The 25,253-nt window shown below is 39.9% G+C and overlaps 1 protein-coding gene across 3 annotated transcripts in view; it reads left to right on the forward strand.

The window, feature by feature from the left end:
* The window catches only part of Tbc1d15-17 (TBC1 domain family member 15/17), a 124,778-nt gene that overhangs the window by 98,661 nt on the left and 864 nt on the right, over positions 1-25,253 (forward strand). The window lies entirely within an intron of this gene.

A 25,253-nucleotide genomic window follows, 5' to 3' on the forward strand; every position in this document is an offset into this window, starting at 1 on the left:
AAATTTAGAGGAGGGAATTCTCAAGGTTTAGGCATTAGTAGCAGTAGTTCTTCAGCTTCTTCTAGTGGGCAATGGTTTGCTTTGCTTGGTAGGTGGTAAAATTTTTGAGAAGTAGGGGCCATCTCTTTCCCAGGGAGCAATAGGAGGCCGGTTAGGACAGTATTGGAGAGTTTGGGAATCCTTAGATGTGGAACAGTGGTTATCCAACTCCTCAAGGAAGGGTATTTGGTTCCCTTGGAGTCCATTCCTCCTCTGTCGAATATCCCCATCCGATTTGACAGTTATTTTCCCACTTCGACCATTGAATGGGTACTACAGTCAGATGTTCATTGTCATGAAGGCAACAGGAGGTTGGAGACCTGTAATAGATCTCTCTCATCTCAACAAGCATGTGCTCAAAACTTCATTCAAGATGGAAACACCCAGATCAGTTGTTCTTGCAACTTTCAGGACGGTTGGATGTTCTCCATCGAACTCATGGATGCATTTCTTTAGGTCCCCATTCACCCTCAGTCTTGTCATCTTCTCAGGTTTTGTTGGGATGGGAAAGTATGGCAGTTTTCGACTTTGTGCTTTGGCCTCTCCACAGCCCCCCCAAGTATTTTCTCGATTGATAGCCCCAGTGTCAGGCCTCCTTCGCTCTCGAGGCATTCGAATACTCGGTTACTTGGACGACTGGCTAATTCTTGTGAGCAGCCTGAAAGAGGCTTTCTGTGCTGAGATAGCTCAACGTCTAAGTTCTCGGTTAGGTAGATCTTTTTGCCACAGCTCTCAATTATTGCCTTCCAGTTTATTTCAGCCCACATCAAGAGCCTATGGAGGCAGGAGTGGATGTTATGCTCCAGAACTGGTCGCACCTAGAGGCGTACAATTACCTTCCAATTCCCATTCTACAATAAGTTTTGAACAAGATAAGTGTCATCTCAATGAAGGGTCACACTCATAGCTCCGTGGTGGCCCCAAAAGGAGTGGTGGATAGATCTCTGGGAGATGTCGGTAGAAGTACCTGTGAGACTGCCTGTCAGACGGGACCTCTTGAGGCAGCCTCATAGGCACAAATTTCACCTCAACCTCGAAGTGCCTCGTATAGTTGCTTGGAGACTATCTAGCATTTTGCTCGAGCAAGGGCCATGTCAGTGCGTCCAGGGCTAGACGAGATACCACAAGTGTAAACTACCAGCATAAGTGGAGAGTATATTGCACTTAGTGTAGGAATAATAGACACACAGTATCAGTCCCCACAGTGTCAAAGGTAGCAGATTTTCTGCTTCATTTGCGACATAAGGAAGTTTTCAGTCTCTACTACTAAGGGTTACAAAGTGATGTTCGTATCTGTTTTTAGGTTCTGGTATAAGGATGTATTCGAGGATCTTCTGCTCTCTGATCTTTTGTTCATTTGAGGTAGAAGTCCCTAGGAAATCTCTTCACCAGCCCCAATGGGACTTATTGGAGGTTTTGGCAGCTTTATTGGCACCACCGTACGAACCTCTTGGATCAGTTGATCTAAGGTCATTGATGAAGAAGGCCCTTTTTCTTATGGCACTGTCTACGGCAAAAAGACTTGGTGAGCTTCATGCTCTTTCGTCAGTTGTGGCAATGAAGGGAGAAGACTTGGTAGTTTCATATTTGCCAGAATTTAGAACAAAAAACAGACTGAATCCAGACCTCTTCCAAGGGAATATCTTATCCATTCATTAGCTGCATTTGTCGGTGGTCAAGAGCCAGACAGGTTTTTATGTCCAGTCTGGGCGTTAAGGTACTACTTGGACAGGGTCAAATCAGTAGAGCAGAGACCTAGATCTCTATTTGTATCATTAAAAAATAATTCATGGCCACTTTCCAAGAATGGGCTGTCCTTTTTGCTGATGGAGGCAATATCAGGGGCTCAGTCAAATAGGCAGAATAAGCCTTCTTCTAGGGGCAAAGGTCCACATAGTATTAGGGGCTATTCTACTTCATGCTGTTTTGGTCTAATGTTTCAATACAGTCAGTTTTCAATGCTGCTATGTGGAGATCGAATAGTGTTTTTGCTAGTCATTACTTAACCCTTTAATGCCGAAGCCCTATTTACAAAAACGTCTCCCCCATATGCCGGCGTTGGTGAGTTAAGCGCCGAAAAGAAGCGGAAAAAAGTTTTTTTCAAAAATCACAGCACACTTAGTTTTTAAGATTAAGAGTTCATTTTGGCTCATTTTTTTGTCATTGCCTGAGGTTTAGTATGCAACCATCAGAAATGAAAAAAATATCATTATCATATATAAATATTGGAATATATGACAGCGAAAAAAACTCATATATAATTGTATACAAATCGCGCTGTAAGCAAACGGTTAAAGCTAATGACTTAAGTTTTTTTAGTTGTTTTGTACACTAAATTGCGATGATTTTGGTATATAACAAATTTTAAAACGATCAAAGCAACACAGAGAAAATATTATCATAAAATGATGCATGAATTAAATAACGAGCGGACATAAAAATTTTTTTTTCAAAAATTCACCATAAATCGAAATATTGTGCTAGAGACTTCCCGTTTGTTGAAAAATGAAGCTAATTGATTGAATATTACTAGACTGTAAGTGTTTTAGCTTACAATTGCAGTTTTCAACCATTTCGGTCAAGTTAAAGTTGACCGAAAGTTGAATTTTTTCTATTTATCGTGATTTATATGAAAATATTTCAAGACTGATAAAAGCTACAACCATGAGTTATTTTTTGTTGTATTGTAAATGAAATTGCGCACATTTTCATATATAAAACTTTATGTAACGACTAATATAAAACGGTGCAAATATTACGACAACGAGACGAAAGAATTTCTGAGATGTTCGGCCGAGTTACAGCAAGAGCGTAAGGAAAATGTTTTTTCAAAAATTCACCATAAATCAAAATATTGTGCTAGAGACTTCCAATTTATTGCAAAATGAAGGTAAACGATTGAATATTACTAGAATGTAAGAGTTTTAGCTTACAATTGCGTTTTTTGACCATTTCGGTCGAGTTAAAGTTGACTGAAGGTTGAAATTTTGGCAGTTATCGTGATTTATGTGAAAATATTTCAAAACTGATAAAAGCTACAACCATGAGCTAATTTCTGTTGTATTCTACATGAAATTGCACACATTTTCATATATAAAAGTTTATGTAACGACTAATGTAAAACGATGCAAACATTACGACAACATGACGAAAGAATTTCTGAGATGTTCGGCCGAGTTACCGCGCACAGACGTAAGGAAAAAAAATTTTTGTTTTCAGAAATTCACCATAAATCGAAATATTGTGCTAGAGACTTCCAGTTTGTTGCAAAATGAAGGTACATGATTGAATATTACTAGAATGTAAGAGTTTTAGCTTATAATTGCGTTTTTACCATTTCGTCGAGTTAAAGTTGACGAAGCTTGAAATTTTGGCATTTATCGTGATTTATATGAAAATAATTCAAAACTGATAAAAGCTAAAACCATGAGTTATTTTCTGTTGTATTCTACATGAAATTGCGCACATTTCCATATATAAAACTTTATGTAATGACTAATATAAAACGGTGCAAACATTACGACAACATGACGAAAGAATTTCTGGCGCGGACGTAAGGAAAAAGGTTTTTTTTAAAAAATTCACCATAATTCGAAATATTGTGCTAGAGACTTCCAATTTGTTGCAAAATGAAGGAAAATGATTGAATATTACTAGAATGTAAGAGGTTTAGCTTACAATTGCGTTTTTTTACCATTTCGGTCGCGTCAAAGTTGACCGAAGGTTGAACTTTTGGCAGTTATCGTGATTTATATGAAAATATTTCAAAACTGATAAAAGCTACTACCATGAGTTATTTTCTGTTGTATTGTACATGAAATTGCGCACATTTTCATATATAAAACTTTATGTAACGGCTAATATAGAACAGTGCAAAAATTACAACAAAATGACTAAAGAATTTCTGAAATTTTCAGCCAAGTTACCACGCGGGCGTAAGAAAAAAGTTTTTTTCAAAAATTCACCATAAATTGAAATATTGTGCTAGAGACTTCCAATTTGTTGCAAAATGAAGGTACATGATTGAATATTACTAGAATGTAAGAGTTTTAGCTTACAATTTGGCGTTTTTCGACCATTTCGGTCGAGTCAAAGTTGACCGAAAGTTGAAATTTTTTGTAGTCGACGTTTGCTACGTCCACTCGGCATTCAACAGACAATTTTAGTCGACGTTTGCTACGTCCAACAGGCGTTTAAGGGTTAAAGATGTACAATATGTATATGATAATCTCAGGTCGCTTGGTCCCATTGTTGCTGCTGGCGATGTGATATCTTGACCTAACCATTCACACTCTCCCTGTTCCTTGTGCCTAGAATAATAGAGGTAGTTATGGTTAGGTGAGTTTGGCTTGCATGTAGGATTAGACACATGAAAGCTGTGTGAGTGAGCCTCTTTCATCATCCCACTTGTATGCTGATGTACAACTCATAAGATGAACGGGATGTCAGTGAATGGAGGTCTGATACTTACCAATACCTGACGGAGAGAGAGAGAGAGAGAGAGAGAGAAAGGTTGTATGTCTGTGTCTGGAAGTCTGCCTTAACTCAAAGACGGTGGGGACTGAGCTTTCGGAGTCTGTGAGGATGGGGCATGTTGTCTGACCTGGTGTGGAGCTCAATAGGCCGCCTTAGGCAGACAGACTGACATAATGACTAACTGACAATCGGCCACATTTTCTTTTTCTGCGACATTGTAAGCCTGCACTGTCAGTTTTTGTAAGTCACTTTTAAGATTCATCTGAATCTTAAGGTTATAATTACACAACAAACCTGTTTTGAGTGCCATTAATTGCATCTCACCATCCAATTTTCAATGTTGGGAATCATGTAAATATTAGTTCTGCAGGTTAGTATGAAACAAATGAATTTTCAATTTTAAAATTAATTTTTTAATACTTACCTTCAGAACTAATAGGCACCCTCCAGCCTCCCTGCTTTTGCTTAATAGGCCAGTCAATGCACTTGCTTAAAGAAGGAATGGCTTGGTGTGGGAGGGAGCTCTGTTGCTCTCCCAGCTCTCGGGGGAGATCGGGTTGTTTTTACTTTCACAACCGGGAACAAGCTACAGCAGTCTAATTTCATAGAGACCAAGTGGCTTGTTGCCTAGTTTTTGGGGGGCTTAAGTTCTTCATATATAATATGTGGATGTATTATATGATGCATATATATGCTGTATTTTTATGTTTGTATTGAATGTTTAGGATTCAATGTTGTTAAGTTTGTCCCAGGAATGAAAGGTACATGCAAATATTAGTTCTGTAGGTAAGTATTCAAAAATTAATTTAAAAATTGAAAATTAATTTTCCATGTTAATGAAGTTTATCACTTTTTTAATAAGGCAACTACTGTATGCTACAACCCAACTTGCCAGATCTTTGTAATGTACAACTTGTCAGTACTGTGTGAAGCAATAACATTCTAACATTCTAAAGTGTATAAGAATACTTTTCTTCCAGGTTAGGCTTGTTAGACCTAAAGGGATGCTAGCACTCCTGCTTTGTGGGGGACATTTACTCTTGATATTCCAATCACAACTGTTTCATATGTAGGCTAATGAGGAAAGAAGCTGGATGGCTTGCCTATCCTTTTATTACTGCAGTATAAAGTAATTTGAAGGACTTGCATTTAAAGCATGGTAAATATTAGAGTAAGGTCAAATTAAGAATGATGGATAGCTGGTGGTAGGAAATAAAGGGAACAGATGACCTATGCCAAAAATTATTCAGCATGCTTTCCAAGGTATTCTGGTGGTAGTATTTCTCCTTGTGGAAGGCCATGGGTCCTGAGTGAAATTTTTGTGCCCAAGAAGTAGCCTAAAGGAAAAAGAATAAGGAGATGGAAAGGATTGGTTCATGCCCAACCCCCAAAGGAGACACTAGATATGTATTATAAAATGGAAATATATTCTCAAGCGTTGCAACTATGATTATTTTTCTGTAATCAGGATGGGTTGGTGTTAAGACCTTTACATTTTCTTGCCTTTAATGGTCTGATGTTTTATTTTTTGCAAAGCTGGTATGGGATTGTTAACCTAATACCCTTGAACCAGGCTATTGGGAGGGAAACTAATAAAATGAGGTAAACCTTAAAGATTATGGTCAATCTGCTTCTGGAAAGGTGGTTAGTTAAAGGAGTCTAAGAAAATTGGGATTAGAGAATCACAGACCTTGTGTTAGGGTGAACTTGAGTGGCCAAGCAAAGCATTCTTAGGGTTCTGTGCTTTTTAGTTAATAAGAGAATGGTGACCTGGGACTAATTGCAAGACTGCCAAACAAAATACAGGAAAAAATAAGGCCCTTTTCCAAAGGGTGGTAATATAATGAGGGAAGTAAGAAGCTTGGTGTTGATTTACAGATTAGGCCTAAATGAGAAATTGTGTGTAGGGTTTAGCATGCTTGCATTTAGGACGGTATTTAACATGTTGGTTGTAGAAGATGGTTACTAAAATTTTTTTCTGGTTTATCTGAACTGCAGATTCTGGACAGTCAGGTAATGGTAATTTTAGAATTATTTTCTGGCCAATAAGTGGCCCTTTTTATGATAGTTATAATTTAGGAAGCAGACACTAAAAGACTGCAGTAAACTATATATTCAAGAAAATCTTGCATTAAAGAGAAAGAGAAAGCTTTGATTTGATTTAATTATCTTAACTAAATTAGAATTAAGCAAACTTAATACATTGTTATTTTATTATGAGGAGAGTTCCTGTAGCTTATATGAGAGTGTTCCTGAGACCTTATAATAAAGCTATTACATGACTGCAATCTTTTAAACTGTGTTTAACTAAGGAATGTAACCCTACACACAATGTGTGGTATGTAATGTTAGCCAGCTGCAAGTCGTTTCCACTTTCACCTAATCAAATGATTAAAATCTTATGAGGTGGTATTTTGCTAAATAAGATTTGATATTGTCATTTTTATGTAAGAACAAGTTAAAGTCTTTTGAGGTTGTAAGCTACTAAAGATTTAATATTGTCATCTTTATGTAAGAAATTTAGGCCATCTTTCTGACAGTTTTCCAGTCCAGCTACTGTTTGCTCCTTTTATGTAGGAGTATCCTTCAGTGCAAGCTGAAAATAATAGTTGAACTTGGTCATGTGAGGGTATCTGGCTTTAATCCTCCAGGCTGTTGGGTTGAATTTGTGTTTTATGTTTAAGTTTTTTCTTTTTCGAGAAACAGTATTATATACAGATGTGTGAAGGGCATTAGTGAGTGTAGTGAACCTCCATCCCCCCCTTTTTCAGGTGAGACTCCAGCATTCAATACTCAAGTCCTTTCAACTTAGCAGTATTGCTAGTATTAGGGAGAATTTACTGCTGTTGAGAAGATTTTGGTAGATGACATCCTTGAAGTGTTAGCCTATCACTTCTTCCTTATTGCTGAAAACCTCCCATCTCCTCCCACAAGTACACCCCCTCTTGGGTGACAGAGCCAGTAGTGTTGACATTTTAGGGGTAGCCTTGAAGAGTCAGCCTAACACTTTTGTCCCATTGCTGAACATCACCCTACTCCTTTCTTGAGTACACCGTCTCTTAGGCGAGAGGAGGGTATCATGGGAAGTGGGGATATCTTGCACCTACCCTTACTAGGTGGAAGATGTTGGATGGCATCAATTGCAGTAAATTCCTCAGAAGAGGAGAGCAAGCCCTGGGCAAGGAGGGGGAAGAAGCACAAACCCTGTCCTCCCACCACCAACTCCTCTTTGTTGAGCTCAGCCTCCTTCAGGTCATCTCCTCCCTCACCTTCCTCCTGCAAGAGGAAGAAGGGGAAGTCAAACAGGCTTCTCACTAGAATTTCCATAGGGCTTTGAGTGAGCGCTCTTCCCAGTCTCTGGGGAGGATGGTAGCTCTGTAACCACTACTGGTGACCCCTTTTTGGCTCATTTGGACAGGAGGACTGCACAGGCTCTGCCTCTCATGTTTCTTCAGAAACACACCTGGTCAAGCCAGGGTGGCCTATTGTCTGTGTGTGCCTGGTCTCTGGGCTGTTTAGGTGCAAGCAACTGGGTTTGCTCTTCTTGTGTTTCTTTGGAAATAGACAGGGCAAAGTTGGGTATGCTTTTCCTCCCATTCTTCCTGGGAAGTACACCTGGTTGAGTTAGCACTGCCTAATTGTTTGTTGTTTGCTCAATCCCCGAATTGTGTGCATGGCAACAGTGGGTTTGCTGGTGACAGGTTTCCTCTTGGAACACACCAACTCTGGATTGCATTGCCTGTTCACCTGTAGACTTGGTACTGGGAACAGACACAGAGGCAGGCCACTCTTCCAGTGTGTTGAGAGAGTACAATGCTCTTCATCATTGTTTCACTGCACATGTGTGATGGTTCTTCACCCTTGCTTCTCTGTACATGTGCAGTGGAAGCTGGCCCCACTGATACCATCTTGTTCAGAGTTTGTATGGTTGTCAGACTTTACACATAAAGACTGGAGGTGTGCTTGCAACAGGCCTCCTTTTAAAGTATTTAAGAGTACCTGAAGGATGTGTTCCTATGTGACTGTGTTATACCCATGACTACCAGTGGTTTGCCATATACTGGAGTTATTTTTACAGGATAGTGTTTTACCTACTCTCTTGAGTGGCTATACTTGGCCTACTCTTTTCCCGAAGCTCGTGTAAGAGTCACACTACCCTCCCTTTTTGTGTACATTCATTGCTCTACTGTGTGCATACAAACAGGATAGTTATGCTACAGTTCTCTTTTTCATGACACTCACAAGAGGTGTTCTAGTTAATTTACTTCTATTACTGTACTATTGCAATTGAACATGACTGTAGCAGTAAGTTTGGTTTTGACCAATCATGCAGAAGTTGATGTGTTTTCTACCATGAATTTGAGGGATATGTTTTGGTCTAAAAATTCATTAGTGTATGAAAGTCTATGAGTTACTGAAATACGATTTTAAGCGGCTATGTGTGCTGTAATAATTTATTTTTTGGCAATCGGTACCATTTAGTCTGAACTTTTATGTCCACAATCCAGGGTTAAGTTCTAGGCTGTTGGTTTGCCAACCTCTTGATGGGAGATTTCAATGCTTGCTTTAGGGAATCTGTTTAATCTTGGAGGTATTTTGTTCTTTTAGAACTCCCTCATCAGTGTTGGTGTACAGAGTTTGTTTGGCTACCTGTGAGCCTAAAGATATGAGAAGTAACCACAACCCCCATGTTGAACCCTATTCTCAGTGGAGTTTTCTTTAGGGTTCACTCAGAGGTGAAGCAGTTGTTCCAACTGCTGTGGTTGCAGTTGCTTCTGTTTTTTTGGTTAGCAGCATTTATGGCTCCTTCAATGATAGCAATAACAAATCTAGCCTAAGATTCAAACCAGGCACAATAAAGAAATTGCAAACATTTTCCTTACTTCTCCTTATTCTTGCTGGGTGCTTTCCTAGCCTCCTCCTCATCTTCTCCATCTTTCTCCCTGAGGAAAAGCAATCCAAAGGTACCCCTTAGAAAAGATCCCACATGACAAGACTTTGAATGAGCAGCCTCCTCAGACTCTGGGGAACAATGGTTTTAGGCCATTGTAGGTGATCCAGACACCATAAGTAGGCATAGCATGAATCTCACCTAGTACTTGGTACTGCATCATGGTTTGCCCTTTTGGAATTGCTTCAGGCTCTTCCATCCATAATTCACCTAAAATACACCTTGCGCCAGCGCTTCTCTGACATTCAGTATGTTGTTAGTGACTTGGCAGTACACACACAGTCATGGGGTTTATATGCAACAAGTTTTCTGCCAAGTACTAACCAGTACCAGGTTGATCTGCTCACTTGTGGTCATGCTGCTCCTGCCTGACCTGTACCTCAACACTGCCCCGGGGTTATGGATGCATAACAGGGCATGCACCCATTCACCGGTATCCTCTTTTACTTTGGGAGTCACCGAACACAAGAAGCAATGTGAATTGGTTGACTGGGGCTTGGAACTCCTTTCCAAGTACTAGTCTTCCATGGCCTGAGTACATCAAATGGTACTGTCATTACTGACTGTGTGCCAATGTCCCATGAGTGGGCACTGGAGCAACTGTTTTTGGGTCCAGGAAGTGCCACTACTTTACAAGCAGTGATAATGTTTACTAGTCCAAACGATTACAGTCCGTTAGTCCGAAGGCCCGATAGTCCGAAGGTCCGATAGTCGTAGGTCTAAGCCGGCATTCCGACGTGTTTACTGGTTACAATTTTGCCGTATTAGCTATGGAGGGGTGGGGGACTGATTACAGTCCGTTGGACTATCGGGCCTTCTGACTTTTGGACTATCGGACCTTCAGACTATCGGGCCTGCTGACTTTCGGACTATCGGACCTTCGGACTATCAGGCCTTCGGACTATAGGGCTGTCACCGTCCAAACTCTGCTTCTGGCTGGTAAATGGCTCCATGGTGTCCACATGAGCATCCCCCTTCTTTCTCCTTGGATCCATTCAAGTTGTTAACACTTACTACATTACCTTGTTGACTAGTTAGTTCTGACATCATCAGAGATGTAGTTCCTTCAGAACAGGTCGCTTACTCACTTTTGCCACAGCTTGGAGTCTGTGAAAATCTGGGAGTCTGGCCTCATCCCAAAGCAGTAGACAAAGCACTTGGGTACTTTTTCCTATCAGCCACATCAGTTTTAGTGGGTCTTCTCAGCCTCTTGTTGTATTTGAAGAAGCTCATCCCACAGGAGGGACTCCCTCTCTGTCACCCTTGGTGACAACTGATGCTGTGCTGACCAGTACCAAGTGATCTCTCTCTCAGCTTGCTCCATAAGCAGAGTGATCAGAGAGGACCTCTTATGGCAGAGGGACAATGGAACCACCTTACAGGAGTTCCTGAGCTTCACCTCCCAAAATGCATCTATAAACAAAGCCACATTGGAAGGTGATTGAGTGATGTCCTTCACACTTGCCAAGTGACAAATGAAGTGATTCTTATCAACTCCAAATAATATTCATGCCCTGCTTGCTCTGTGAATAGTTAACCCCTTTCAGCCGGGATCTTTTAAAGCTGACTTGGATGGGTTTCAGGCCTTATTGTGTAGGAGAGAGAGGTGCAGAAGCTCCACCATTATTCTCATATGGGATATTATAACCCCAAAAGGTGTATACCTCCAGCAGCACATGAGTGCGCCTCAAGCTGTTATGTATGAAACATTGTCACGATCTTGTGAGTAAACCATTTGATTTTTTCAGTATCATGATGTCGGATGATAGTATTTCAGATCCTGATAAATACCTGCCAGATCTGTCAGATGATTATAGTTATAGTTGCTTGTGAAACATTGAACCCATTGGATGAAGGTTGGCAGTTCATAACAGATCCATTTTGTGACAAGCTCTCCATCCCGATTTCACGGAGGGTGACAATGGATCTCTGTTTGCACACAACTTCACCTGCCCATTTCTTTTTGTGATGATGATATTGACAGACTGTGTGAATGGATGAATGAACTAACATGTAATTTTTATTATCATTATTTTTCTAAAAGTTGTAGTAGTAGTGGTAAAATGTTGAATTTTTTTATTATTATTATTAACATTAATTATTATTATTTATTATGATTACCATGATGATTATTATTGTTATTGAATTAACAAACATTCTTGATGTATATTAACTGTTTCCATTGAAAACTAGTATATACTGCTGTACTAACTAATACTTTACTACTTTTTCTGCTACTTTATTTCTTATCAACTATATATTATATATATATTATATATTATATATATATATATATATATATATATATATATATATATATATATATATATATATATATATATATATATATATATATATATATATATATATATATATATATATATATATATATATATACATATATACATATATACATATATACATATATACATATATACATATACATACATACATATATATATATATATATATATATATATATATATATATATATATATATATATATATATATAACCAATGTAAATGAAAAATATTCATTGGTATGTACACAATGTTTTCACATAAGAATATAAATGAAAAATATGAATAACAGAAAGTTTGTGAATGATGACTGATATACTCGCGGTCTCATTATGCAAGCGTTATCGGATGCAACAGGCCAGTTTAAAAGAGGATCTTACATGGTTGTTGAATGATAGGAGCCTCCTTGTGGGAGTTCCTGAACTCTCCATCCCCAAAATGTGACTGCTCACAACTTCATTGGAGGGGATTGATGCACATACCTGATAAACATTAGTCTTCAGTGTTTGGGCTAAAAATGATCCTCACTTGCACATCAAGCGTTTTGGAAAGGAAATGGAGTGGCTAGCCCTGCAAATTCCAAAATTGTTTGATGAGTAATTTTGTACTGTTGTTGAATGACAACACACCTACAGTGACTTTCGTCATTGAGCCGGGGCGGGGGCCGAAGGGAAGTGTACCTTCACCTTTTCAGTTGGGGAAGCAAATACCCTAGTGGACAATTCCCTATGATGTCAAGCTGTAAGCCAGATTCTTTCCATAATGAAGGAATGTTTTTGGTAAACCAACTCAGCTACCAGAGGTATGTGGGAAAAACTAGTAGTCTACATTTTTCAGGGGAACAGCAGTTTGAGCTCAGAATCATTGGTGACCAATTTATTTCACTAAATGACTAAGAGGGATCTCTTGGTGTTCTGCATTCCCGTGCTAGTTACTGGTTTACTCAGGAAGTTGTCTTCCATTACCCCTGAGGCATCCTGAACTCCTACACTTGTTCCTTCACCCACTCTCGGTCCCACCAGATGATCGATGACATATTGATTGAACAGGGGCTTAGACACCCTGGTAACTCCCTGTGGATCTCATGCCAAGTGGGTTTTTCCCTGATCTGATGGCTTTTGGCAGTCTCCCAGAGAGATTCCCAGTGGACCACTCCCTTCCATGGGAAGTGGACCAACTTCTGTGTGAGAACAAGGACTATCTTTTTGCTCAGAGGTTCCATTCAGTGAATTGTAGACCACCTTGTTTACCTTCATTGAACCAAGCTCCTCTCAGTCTTTGTGGTGAGGGTAACTTCACTGAATAAAGCCTTCAGTCTGAAAAGCACAGATCTCTCAGCTGTGGCTGAGCTATCTGTGCCAGTTTAGAGCTTGCTCACCTTGGTCTTGGGCTTCAGGGGAGGGACGTGAATCACTCTCCTTCCTAGACTACTTGGGCTCCATTTAGTCCGTGATTCAAGCTTTGGACTAAGACCTCACTCACTGGACTCTCATCCTTTTATGAAGCATAATGGGAAGTATCCGCTTTGTGAAAGACACAAGGTTTAATTTACTTTCTCTGGGACCTTCTGGTTATCCATAACTCCATGCCTGGTGTGAGCCATACTTGCCACTGAGTAGGACCTAACTTTTTACATTGAGTATTGACACCTCTTGCTAGTTACAACAAACACAAAAATTAAGTGTTTAGAACACCTCCCTTCTTTTTGGCTTTGTGATGTAATGAGCTTACGATGTTTCTGACATTAATTAGTCATATAGCGTGGGCAATAGCATGGATCTGTTCCTGGCATTTTGGAATATCTTTTAGGTACATGGGTGATGAGGGCCGGTGTATCTAACATCAGACCGCTTTTACCTCAGCCTACATAAAGGCACTTGACCTGGTCCAAAATTCTATATTCCATTCCATTCCATTCCTACCTAAAGGTTTCACTGGTTTCTGAGCTCTTTTCCTCTATGATCTGTGTTGGCTGAGCTCTCAGCTTCTTCCCGACAGAGAAGCATTTCACTGAGGGTACTAAGAGAGTGCAAGGCTGGGGTCGAATGATTGTGATTGGCTTTTATGCATTTTTCAAACTTCAGCAAGCCCCTAGGGGTAGTACATAGTTATCTGATCACTCCTCACTTTAGTGAGACTCAGCCTAACAGAGCCTCAATCAAGCCCAGGGCCCTACTGCTGTCATCCCTCTGCCAGTTTGAGTAGAAGGTTACAGGAACCATTGCATTCCTTGCTTGCTGTCACAACCAGGATTGTGACATTTCCAGTTGGTCTTTCTGCTTCACTCAGCTGACAGAGACATCCTCCCATGTAAGGAGTGATTTTCTGTACAAAAGACAATGGTCTATATTTCCATAGGAATAAATGTCTAATTTTAAAGTATTTACCTTTTTCTTAAGTATACAAACCAGTCTTTTTGCAGTTCCCACCTCAACCACCTGCTTATCCCTGAGGCAAAAGGGAAAGTGCTTGGAGATGGAAGGTAAGTGAGAAGTATTCCCTGGCTCACCCCTATAACGGCAAGTTAACCACCTTGTTACCAGGTTCAATGACCATTTTTAGCTTCCACTGGAGGATATGTGAATATCAAAGGTTCTAGTATGTCTACCTAGGAAAAATACTTATCACTTGAATATTTTATATATTTCAAAATTTCATTGTGTGGGAAACATTATTTCTACAGTTATTGGACTCTTCAGAAAGATTCCTTAGATTACACTTTGTGGCAGAATTTAGGACCAGTATTTTCCCTTCCACCTTATAATAATATAGTTATATAGCAGTAACTTATGTTTTCTGCTATTATCCTCCTGCATATCCAATCCTCTCATAGAATTTTGTGATGATTTTCTTGATTGTTCATTAGCATATGTACTGGTAAAAAACATTGAAAAGGAATTTTCGTTTAGGATTGTTTTTGAAGAATTGTATCATTAAATCACCTTCAGCAATTATGGTGAGTGTTGTAGTGGGACTTAGTGACTTGAGAACTGTACTTGAGTGATCTTTAGAGTACATGGACCTCATATTCATTTTGTATAAAGCTCCAGAAATATTTTATGCCTATTTTGATTTGAGATTCCTTGAATCATGCACATAAAAGATATAAAAAAATTTTAAAACACACTTTTGTTAAAATGCACTAAAAAAGTAAAAATAATTTTTGCTACACACCAGGATTTTCTTACAATTAATCATGTCTACAAAAATAAAAGCGTAGGCACCAAACATGGAAGGAAATGCTACAAGAAAAGAAATATATTTTTTTTTATTTCTTGTAGCATTTCCTTCCATGTTTGGCGCTCACACTTTTATTTTTGTAGACATGATTAATTGTAAGAAAATCCTGGTATGTCTCAAAAAATTATTTTTTACTTTTTAGTGCATTTTAATAAAAGTGTGTTTTAAAATTTTTTTATTTTTCATTTTATACTTTTTAGTTTTGACAAAAATTGTAACCGATTTGTGATTTTAGCTAACTGCTGGCCTACTGATCATGTAAGGTTGTGTTGTCACTAGATTGAGTAACCATGCAAAATTTCAAGTCCATCAGACGAAGGGAACAGGTCAAAAATTGAGTTAGAAGTTTTGACCCAAACAGGCACAGAAGTCAAGTTAAATAAATACATGTAAAAATGTGAAAGTGTACAGCAATATGTTGGGGATGATAATATTGGAAATTCATCAACACAGCTGCTTTTAATTTTACTGACTTCTTGCACACTAGATTGTAATCCCATTTTTAACATTCACATCTTGGTTGTATAAATGAATCTGATATGATAATAATAATAATAATAATAATAATAATAATAATAATAATAATAATAATAATAATAATAATAATAATAATAATAATAATAATGTTGTATATCAGGTCCACAATAATATTCAGTGGTGAATTATTTTTTTTATAAAAAAGTTACAAATAACTAAAAATTATTGACACAATGATTCACCACTGAATATTGTGAACCTGATATACAGCATATCCCGTTCTCGATCTAGAGGAGAAAGACCTACTACTAATAATAATAATAATAATAATAATAATAATAATAATAATAATAATAATAATAATAGCTCTGGGATAATTCTAGCAGAGGTTAACATCAGGAGAGGGATCTTTCAAGGCACTGACCATCCCCACTACTCTTCGTAGTAGCCATGATTCCCATGACAAAAGTACTGCAGAAGATGGATGCTGGGTACCAACTGAAGAAAGGAGGCAACAGAATTAACCATCTGATGTTCATGGACGACATCAAGCTGTATGGTAAGAACGTCAAGGAAATAGATATCCTAATCCAGACTGTAAGGATTGTATCTGGGGACATCAGGATGGAGTTTGGAGTAGAAAATGAACCTTGGTCAACATACAAAAAGGCAAAGTAACAAGGACTGAAGGGATGAAGCTACCAGATGGGAATAGCATCAAACACATAGATGAGACAGGATACAAATACCTGGGAATAATAGAAGGAGAGGATTATAAAACACCAAGAGATGATGGACATGATCAGGAAAGAATATATGTAGAGACTTAAGGCGATACTCAAGTAAAAAATCAACGCCGGAAACTTGACGAAAGCCATAAACACATTGGCAGTACCATTAATCAGATACAGTGCAGGAGTAGTGGAGTGGATGAAGGCTGAACTCCACAGCATAGACCAGAAAACTAAAAAACACATGACAATACACAAAGCACTAAGCACTACACCCTAGAACAAATACAAACAGACTATACATAACATGAAAGGAAGAGGGGAGAGGGCTACTAAGCATAGAGGACTGCATCAACATCGAGAGCAGAGCACTGGGGTAATATCTGAAAATCAGTGAAGACGAGAGGCTAAGGAATGCATGGGGAGAAGGACTGATAAAAGTAGATGAAGACCCAGAAATATACAGACAGGAAAATAAAAAACAGAACAGAGGAATGGCACAACAAACCAGTGCATGGACAGTACATGAGACAGACAAAAGAACTGGCCAGCGATGAAACATGGCAATGGCTACAGAGGGGAGAACTCAAGAAGGAAACAGAAGGAATGCTAAGAGCAGCACAAGATCAGGCCCTAAGAACCAGATATGTCCAAAGAACAATAGATGGAAATGACATCTCGCCCATATGCAGGAAGTGCAATATGAAAGACGAGACCGTAAACCACATAGGGAGCGAATGTCCGGCGCTTGCACAGAACCAGTACAACAAGAGGCATGATTCAGTAGCAAAAGCCCTCCACTGGAGCGTGTGCAAGAAACACCAGCTAGCTTGCAGTAATAAGTGGTAAGAGCACCAACCTGAGGGAGTGATAGAAAACGATCAGGCAAAGATCCTCTGGGACTATGGTATCAGAACAGATAGGGTGATACGTGCCAATAGACAAGACGTGACGTTGATTGACAAAATCAAGAAGAAAGTATCACTCACTGATGTCGCAATACCATGGGACGCCAGAGTAGATGAGAAAGAAAGAGAAAATATTGATAAGTATCAAGACCTGAAAATCAAAATAAGAAGGATATGGAATATGGCAGTGGAAATTGTACCCATAATCACAGGAACACTAGGCACGATCCCAAGATCCCTGAAAAGGAATCCGGAAAAACTAGATGCCGAAGTAGCTCCAGAACTCATGCAGAAAAGTGTGCTACTAGAAACAGCGCACATAGTGAGAAAAGTGATGGACTCCTAAGGTGGCAGGATGCAACCCGGAACCCCGCACTATAAAAACCACCCAGTCGAATAGGATGACTGTGATAAAAAAAAAAATAAAATAATAATAATAATAAAAATATCAAAATTTTGTGATGGACATCCTAATTTTCTCTTTGGAAAAGTTTTGAGAAGAATGTTTTAGTCGCTTTAAAATTACAGCATGTTTACCATGTGTGAATAATTATCATAAATATTTAATGCTACCTTTTTTCCTTTGTGGGGTTAGATGTGAAATGAGTTCTCATACTTAGCTCACTGGTCTGGTGAAAGTAATTAATAACAGTAACCCACCATAATTCTCTGTTGTAAACTCTCATCTTGGAATAGCTTTCATCTTCTGCAATGATTTCATGACCCTTTCTGCAGGTCTTTGTCTTCTACTTCATATGATGTATACTGCTTTTTGTCTAATTATTACTCTCTTGGTCCTTGAGAGACCTCTAGTGCTTCCTCATTTGTGACGCAGTCTTTCCATTATACTCTGGCCATGAATTTTTACATTCTGTAGTGGGACCTTTTCAAAATCTCAATTTTCCTTGTCAGTGCCCATTTTTCTGCTTTATGGAGTAGCCCTGGCCTTATTTGTCAATCATAAGTTTTTCCTTTCTACCAAAAGGATTTACAGTAAACCCCCCGAATTCGTGTTCTCACGATTCGCGGACTCGCGCATTCGCAGGTTTCTCTGTGGAATATATCTAACCATTGTTTGTGGAAAATTCGCCCATTCGCGGTATTTTTCACTGAGAAATATTCACTAATTACTGTATTTCATATAATTTTCATGAATAAATGCACTTTTTGTGATAAAACTATTACAATACTCAGGTATAAGCATTTTTACAGGGTTTTTCTTGTTTAAACTATCAAAATGGGCAGTTCTAAGTGTTTTTAGAGGGGTTTTAAGTATTCACGGATTTTAGCTACTCGTGGGGGCGTGCGGTACGTATCCCCTGCAAATACAGGGGGGTTCACTGTATTTATTTGCCAGTTATCTAGCTCTTTCTCTTCCCATAACCTGTGCTTCAGATGTGACTCTAGGTAACAAGGCTGCGTATTCTATCACAACATGTCTTGACTCCCTTTTTCCCTTTTTACCTCTGTTAGCTCTTGCAATAAATTTTGGGCAATGACAGTCCCTTATGCCAAGTATGTTTTGTAATCATGAGCATCCTTTGTGACAGGCTGTTACATAGGATACATAGTATATATTTGAAGTGAACCACTGATTCTTGCCTCATTGGGCTAACTGAAAAGGTTTATGACCTGAATGAGATGATGAAAATAAGAGCAAGGTAGAATTAGAGAAGTCTGATAGCTGGGCAGGAAGAAACCAAAGGGAATGATTCTGCAGTGCTGCAAATTACATACAGGAAGTACATGGGTAACAAAACGCCTGTGGGATGGTATGGTGTTGAAGGCATGTGATTGCATGTTAAAAATTCTCTGTTGGGCAGATGTTTGAAACTATTGTAAATTTGATAGCATTCTAATAGAGATTTGTAAGTTTTTAGTAACAAGATATCAACATCTTTCATAGGAGATTGTGAGACTATTCTTTTAGGAATCAAATAGCAATAAAATAGGTAACTCTTAATTATGGATAGGGAAAATTAATAGCATATAGGACAAGAAAAATCTAATTTTTGGCTTAATCCCACAATAGTGATTAAGGGACAATATGCAACATTTATTCCTCATGAGTAAAGTATGATTCTAATATTAGAGTCAGTAAGTATAAGGAAATAAAATACAGTGGCTCATTTCAATGGGGGCCCATTTTCCATATCTTAAAACATAATTTTTGTAAAACCCTTGTAAGTTAATGTATCATAGACTTCAACTGTCTATGCACTGTATGGAGGAAGGTGCTTTAACATTATGCCAAGTGCTTACTGTTGTAACACAGTTACTCCTCCTCCATTGTGTCTAGTTCACTGTAGCTTTCTTGCTTTCCATGTTCTGGTTTATAGCTTTCATAATACTGTAATGATTTTTTTCCCTTTTTTTAGTTCCCCAAAATTACTTGATAGCACCATCTTCATTTTCCATTTTGAAATGCTGTGGAATTCATGTTCAGAATTTCTTTTCCTTTGCTTCCCTTCTGCCCATGCAGTTGCTAATTTTTGGCTTTATTTAGTTTAAACTAATTTGATACATCCACTTTTATCCAAAAATACTTAAAATCTGTAGTGTACCTCAGAGATAAAATAAAATGAAATAAGTGTTATGGAGTCCAATGAACATTTCAGTGGACTCCATAACCTATCTTGATTGGGCCAGGTATCTTCATCTCCATTAAAAAAAGATATTGCAATACACTCCCTGAACACCTGAATTCGCCCTTAATCCCACTAGCCCGAACAGCTCTCAATTGCCAATCCTACTAGCGGGAAATTTTAACAGCCAGTGTTACCAATGCTGCAGGTAAAATCTTGTCACATGAGCTACCAGAACCAAAGGTTGGCAACGCTGACACAGGTGTGTGCCAACACTCCTACCTTTGTCAATTGATTTTTGTTCGCACTGCTGGATGGTTGTTTCCTTCCACAGTGCGAGGTTTAATCCTATTGCCCGACTTCTCTTTTGTATTTTGGATTCCTGGTAAAGACCTGGATTGTATTTACTGTTTTTTCCTTGTGGATTTATGGTTTCTGCTTGGTTGCTGAGCTTTTTCTGGATATTTTTGACGTGTACTTGGATTTGGATTCACCAGTTCCCGAACTCGATTGGTCATCATGGACAAGTCTTCTCTTTCACCTTCTACTACCGTGCCTTTGGCTTCGACTTTGACTTCGACTGACCCTATGACTGTGGATGCTAGCACTCATCGCTCCTGTTCTTCCTGCAAGAGACGGATGAGTACCTTGAGACACGATAGACAATCAATCTGTCAGGTATGTAGGAAGGTTAAGTGTGATGTGAAGACTCGTTGCGATGAATGTTTCGAGTGTACAGTAGAAGAGATGAGGATTACATTCATCGTCGCAAGTCGTTGGCTGGTGGTAAACAGTGGTCAGATTCTTCATTGCCTCAAGTGTCTCAGGCTTCTGTTACAGATTAGTTGAAAGATTTAGCAAGTTCAGAGGTAGTCAAACAGACAGAAGATAGGATTGCAAGTAGTATAACAAATTTAATAGCTAGGCTTTTTCAACAATTTTCAGATACGGGTAGCAGTAGTGTTAGGATGTCTAATCCTTCTTCCTTTTCAGCTCCCCTGCCTGTTTCAGAACCACCCCTAATGAGTGTTGAGGGTAATGGAGAACCGCAAGCCTCCGAGTGGGTAGGTTCTGTCAGCCCCCTCAGTGCGGAGCAAGCAGTGAAGGACCCCCCCCTCACCCCCATGTAGTGTTGATGATAAATCTAATGTTGATAATGTTAGTCAGGATCAGGATCTAGGCATGACAAAGACAGATATGTCTGGGTTAGGTAGTGAGGAGAAAGTATTAAGTGTGCAGAGCCGTTCTCCTGGATGGGTTCTGATTTTGGGTTCGAGTGGAATTTGTGCTCTGGCAAAATTTTCATCTTCATTGCTTCTGTTTTGGTCTGGTTCAAAGTCTCAAGTCAATGTTTCAGTTCCTATGGGGCAGAATCCTTTTGCTTTAGCTCCTAACTCTCTTTCGACTGTGTCTGAATCTTCTACTTTAGTTTCCCCCTTCTCTGGTTCCTACTCCTTCATCTAGTAAGATGGATTCTGGTGTGTCTTTTTGGCTTCTAAAAGTGGTTTGCGTCATCAGCAATTGGATGTGTCAGAATATAATGCGAATTTGTTGGGTTTTTCAAAAGGGTACAGACTTTTGGTGAGAGGTTGTTTTTCAAAGGGGTTTTCTAACATTAGAGAGTATGTGATGCAGGAGTGTCCAGAATTCACGTTGGATATGCTTCAGGATTATCAAGAGGGGCGGATTCTGTGTACTTCTTTCCCTTCGTTCTAAGGATTCTTCTTCTTCTTCTGGGTTATCTGTCGCTTCATCTTCCGCTCCCACATTCTCCATTCCTCCTTTTTCAGTCTCCTCTTCAGCTTCTTCTTCTTTTGTCTTTCCTGCGGCTTCCGCATCTTATGCTTTCCCTCCTTCTTTGGCTTTTGGCATTTCCTCTTCACAGGTAACTCTTTCTTCTCTGCTATTCCTCTGTCTTCCGCCTTTCCTTCCTAAGTACAGTCTTCTTCGGTAGGAGGATCTTCTGGACAGGTGAAAATGCAGTTTTGGCAGAATTTGGCCTCAGGCGTTTCATGTTCCAACCATTTGGGCATGCGCAACCCCTTGCTTCTGCATCAAGCGGCTGTCCGGTAGTATCAGGTATTTCACAGGGTTTGCCTGTCGCTTGTAGTTCGGGTTTGCGCTCCGCTGTTTTGACTGGTCTTGCGGTATCTTCTCTGAGAGGTTTGCGGCTGTCATCCTCCGAGTGTAGCTTCTACCTCTTTCATTCTCCCTCCTTCCTCTTCGTCTTCTTCTGTCCCGCTGCAAGAGGTTTCGTTTGCGCATCCTCCCCCAGGGGTTTAGCAATGTGGGTTCGGCACCTCTCACTCATCTTCCCTTTGGTAACAGTGTGGAATCGGCTCCAGGTTTCTCGGTTCCTCCCTTTCTTCCTCCCGGTGGAATCAACAATGTGGATTCAGCTCCGGGTACCCGGTTAGGTGTTGGTGTTCAGCATTCTGGTTATTGTGGTCTGTTTGCAGACTCTTCGTCGTCGTCTAGACTTCGTTCAGTTCCTCTTCCTTCGTCTGTCTTAGACCGCTCGGACTTGCGGAACAGCATTCTCATCCGGAGGTTCAGGAGATTTTGGCAGACTTAGAATGTCCTCTTGCTAGCAGTAATGATTACAGACATATGCTTGAGTATGTTACTTCTTCGTACCCTCAAGCAAGAGCTCCGGACCAACCGCATTCATCAAATCGGTTTTTATTTGAGTCTTTTTATGCCACTAAGCAGCTCCTGCTCCTTTTTCGTGTGGGCTGGTTTGGTTCGTCGGGTTAGACAGGCTTCGGAGGAGGCAGATGGTCGTCTAGTGTCGGAGGTGGCTTCTAACAGGCAGGATATTTCTCTTCTTTCTCCAGGTAAAGCGATTTATTGAGTTTGAGGTAACCCTTTGGCAAGTGTCAGGTTGCCACTCAACGAATCGGTTGAGGCAGTCATGTCTAGGTCTCCGGCGTTGTCTCGGCTTGTAGGAATTTCTCTTAGGGAAGCAGGTGCTTTGGAGGATGTGTTGCACAATCAGACTGAGGCTCTTTCACACTCTCTTTGGATGTTGTCAGGTTTAATTGGGTTCTTAAAGAGGGATGGCTATGTCCCTTCAGATCTGTCTCAACTTCCCCAATTTGTATCAGGAAGTCTCAACGTACTGGCCGATTCATTAAGTCACTTTTGTCAGGTACTGGGGGGAGAGTGGACTTTGGCTCAGGAAGTAGTAAGTCAGGTTCTCCGGAAGTAGCCAGCAACTGTGGACATATTTGCGACAAGAGTAAACCATCGTCTTCCGGCTTATTTCTCACCAGTGGTGGACCCCATGTTGTTAGGCACTGATGCGATGTTACAAAATTGGAATCACATGCAGGTGTATGCTTTTCCTCTATTTGGTCTCATCAGGTAATCAGGAAATTGCGGGAGTGTCAAGACGTCTATGACTAATAGCTCCTTGCTGGCCCCAACACCTTAGGTTTCTGGAACTCTTAGAGCTCCTCACGGAAGTTCCGTTGTTCCTACCCATGTGAAAAGTCTCGGACAACCACAGTTTCAACCTATCATCCAAACCCTCATGTGCTGAACCTAGTTGCATGGCAACTGTCGAGCGAACAGCTAGACAGTCCGGCCTCTCTAAAGCTGTGGCTAAACAGCTTTCTTTCAGCTTGAGAAAGTCAACCCATAAGCTTTACCAGGTCAGATGGACAATGTATAAAAGTTGGTGTCATAAGGAAGGTCATTCCATCTCTAGACCTTCTGTTGCTAAGATAGCTGATTTTCTTTTATTCCTTCAGAAAGTCAAGGTTGGGTCTTTCATATTCAGCTATTGCTGGCTACCGCTTTAGTAGTAAGATCATCCATGATTATTACGTTCTTTTAAGTTTGAACGTCCTGTCTTGCTGACACTGGCCCCTCCGTGGGATCTGGCAGTAGTACTTCAATTTTTGGGTTACCCTGCTTTTGAACCCATTGAAGATTTAACGTTAAGACAACTGACTAAGAAGGTGCTTTTTCTTATGGCTTTAGCTACAGCTAGAAGGGTGGGTGAGCTTCAGGTAGTTTCTAGGCTGGTTTCCTATGCAGGAAATGATATATATTTGTCTTTTCTTCTGGAATTTATGGCAAAGATGGAGTTGGAGGTCAACCCTCTGCCTCGTTCGTTTAGGGTTCTTTCTCTGCAAGAGTTTGTTGCTGGGGATCCAGTGGAGATGTCTTTATGTCCGGCGTGAGTATTAAAAGTTTATTTGTCTAAGGTTGAGAAACTCCATCCTCATCCTCGTACATTTTTTGTCTCTCCGTGGAATCCTTCCTGTCTGCTGTCAAAGAACGCAATTAGTTACTTTCTGAGGGAGGGGATTTCCCACCCTTCTCCGGGTCCTTCTCATCATCTTTAAGCTCTGTCTTACCCCGAGCGCATAATATTCGGAGTATGACCGCTTCATCTTCCTTTCTAAGGAATTATTCAGTGTCTTCTATTCTGGAGGCAGCCACTTGGAAGTCCGTTTTAATGTTTACTTCCTTTTACTTAGGAGACGTTCAATTTGCCTCATCGGAGGGTTATTCTCTTGGTCCGTGTGTAGTGGCTAACTCTATTAGCCTCGTCGGAGGGTTATTCTCTTAGTCCGTGTGTAGCGGCTAACTCTATTATCTATGGTGTGTTCATTTTAGCTGAGGTGGTATTCTCTTAGTTCAGAGGTTCTTAGGTTAACCAGATAGAGGAATTCCTTTTAGTCTTTAGAATCTTAGGCAGCAGTGATAGTATAATCACATGAACTTAGGTTTAGTATGTTTTTTAAGTATCTTAGTCTTTGATAGTCTCCCTGTGAGAGTCCAAGGGGATGCTCTAGTAGGTTAGGCTCTTCCATCGGCGCTGAGATACCTCGTCACTTGTTGGCTGTCGGGCCTTATCCACAACCTAGATGGGTTACCCGGAGGGACAGCAGCTCTGCACACTGCTTCATTCCCCTCCATACATGAGAGGCTCTGAATAGCCACATGGGAGGCTCATCATACTCCTCCATACATGAGAGGTTCTGAAGAGCCATATGGGAGGTTGACGGACTGAGACAGTACTGATGTGACTGATGATCAAAGTACTCTCCAGCATGTCTCTTCACCGAAAGCATTGATTGATATGGTGAGTGTATGACTAAAGAGATACCTTATGCAGAGCAGACTGGTTGTAAAAAGGGGCTTGCAATAGAATTGATCCCTCCTCCTTTAAATGTTGTTAATCAGGCAAATTCAGGTGTTCAGGGAGTGTATTGCAATATTAAGATTTCATAATAAAACTAATATTGTAATACTTACTTGAACACCTGAATGATTCCCACCCTCCTTTCCCACATCAATTTTAAACTTGAATAAAACAATTGACGAAGGTAGGAGTGTTGGCACACACCTGTGTCAGCGTTGCCAACCGTTGGTTATGGTAGTTCAAGTGACAAGATTTTACCTGCAGCTTGGTAACTCTGGCTGTTAAAATTTCCCACTAGTGGGATTGGTAATTGAGAGCTGTTTGGGCTAGTGAGTATTAAGGGCAAATTCAGGTGTTCTGGTAAGTATTGCAATATTAGTTTTATTA

The sequence above is a fragment of the Macrobrachium rosenbergii genome, chromosome 54 (genome assembly GCF_040412425.1).
Source record: "Macrobrachium rosenbergii isolate ZJJX-2024 chromosome 54, ASM4041242v1, whole genome shotgun sequence".
Taxonomy (NCBI): Eukaryota; Metazoa; Arthropoda; class Malacostraca; order Decapoda; family Palaemonidae; genus Macrobrachium; species Macrobrachium rosenbergii.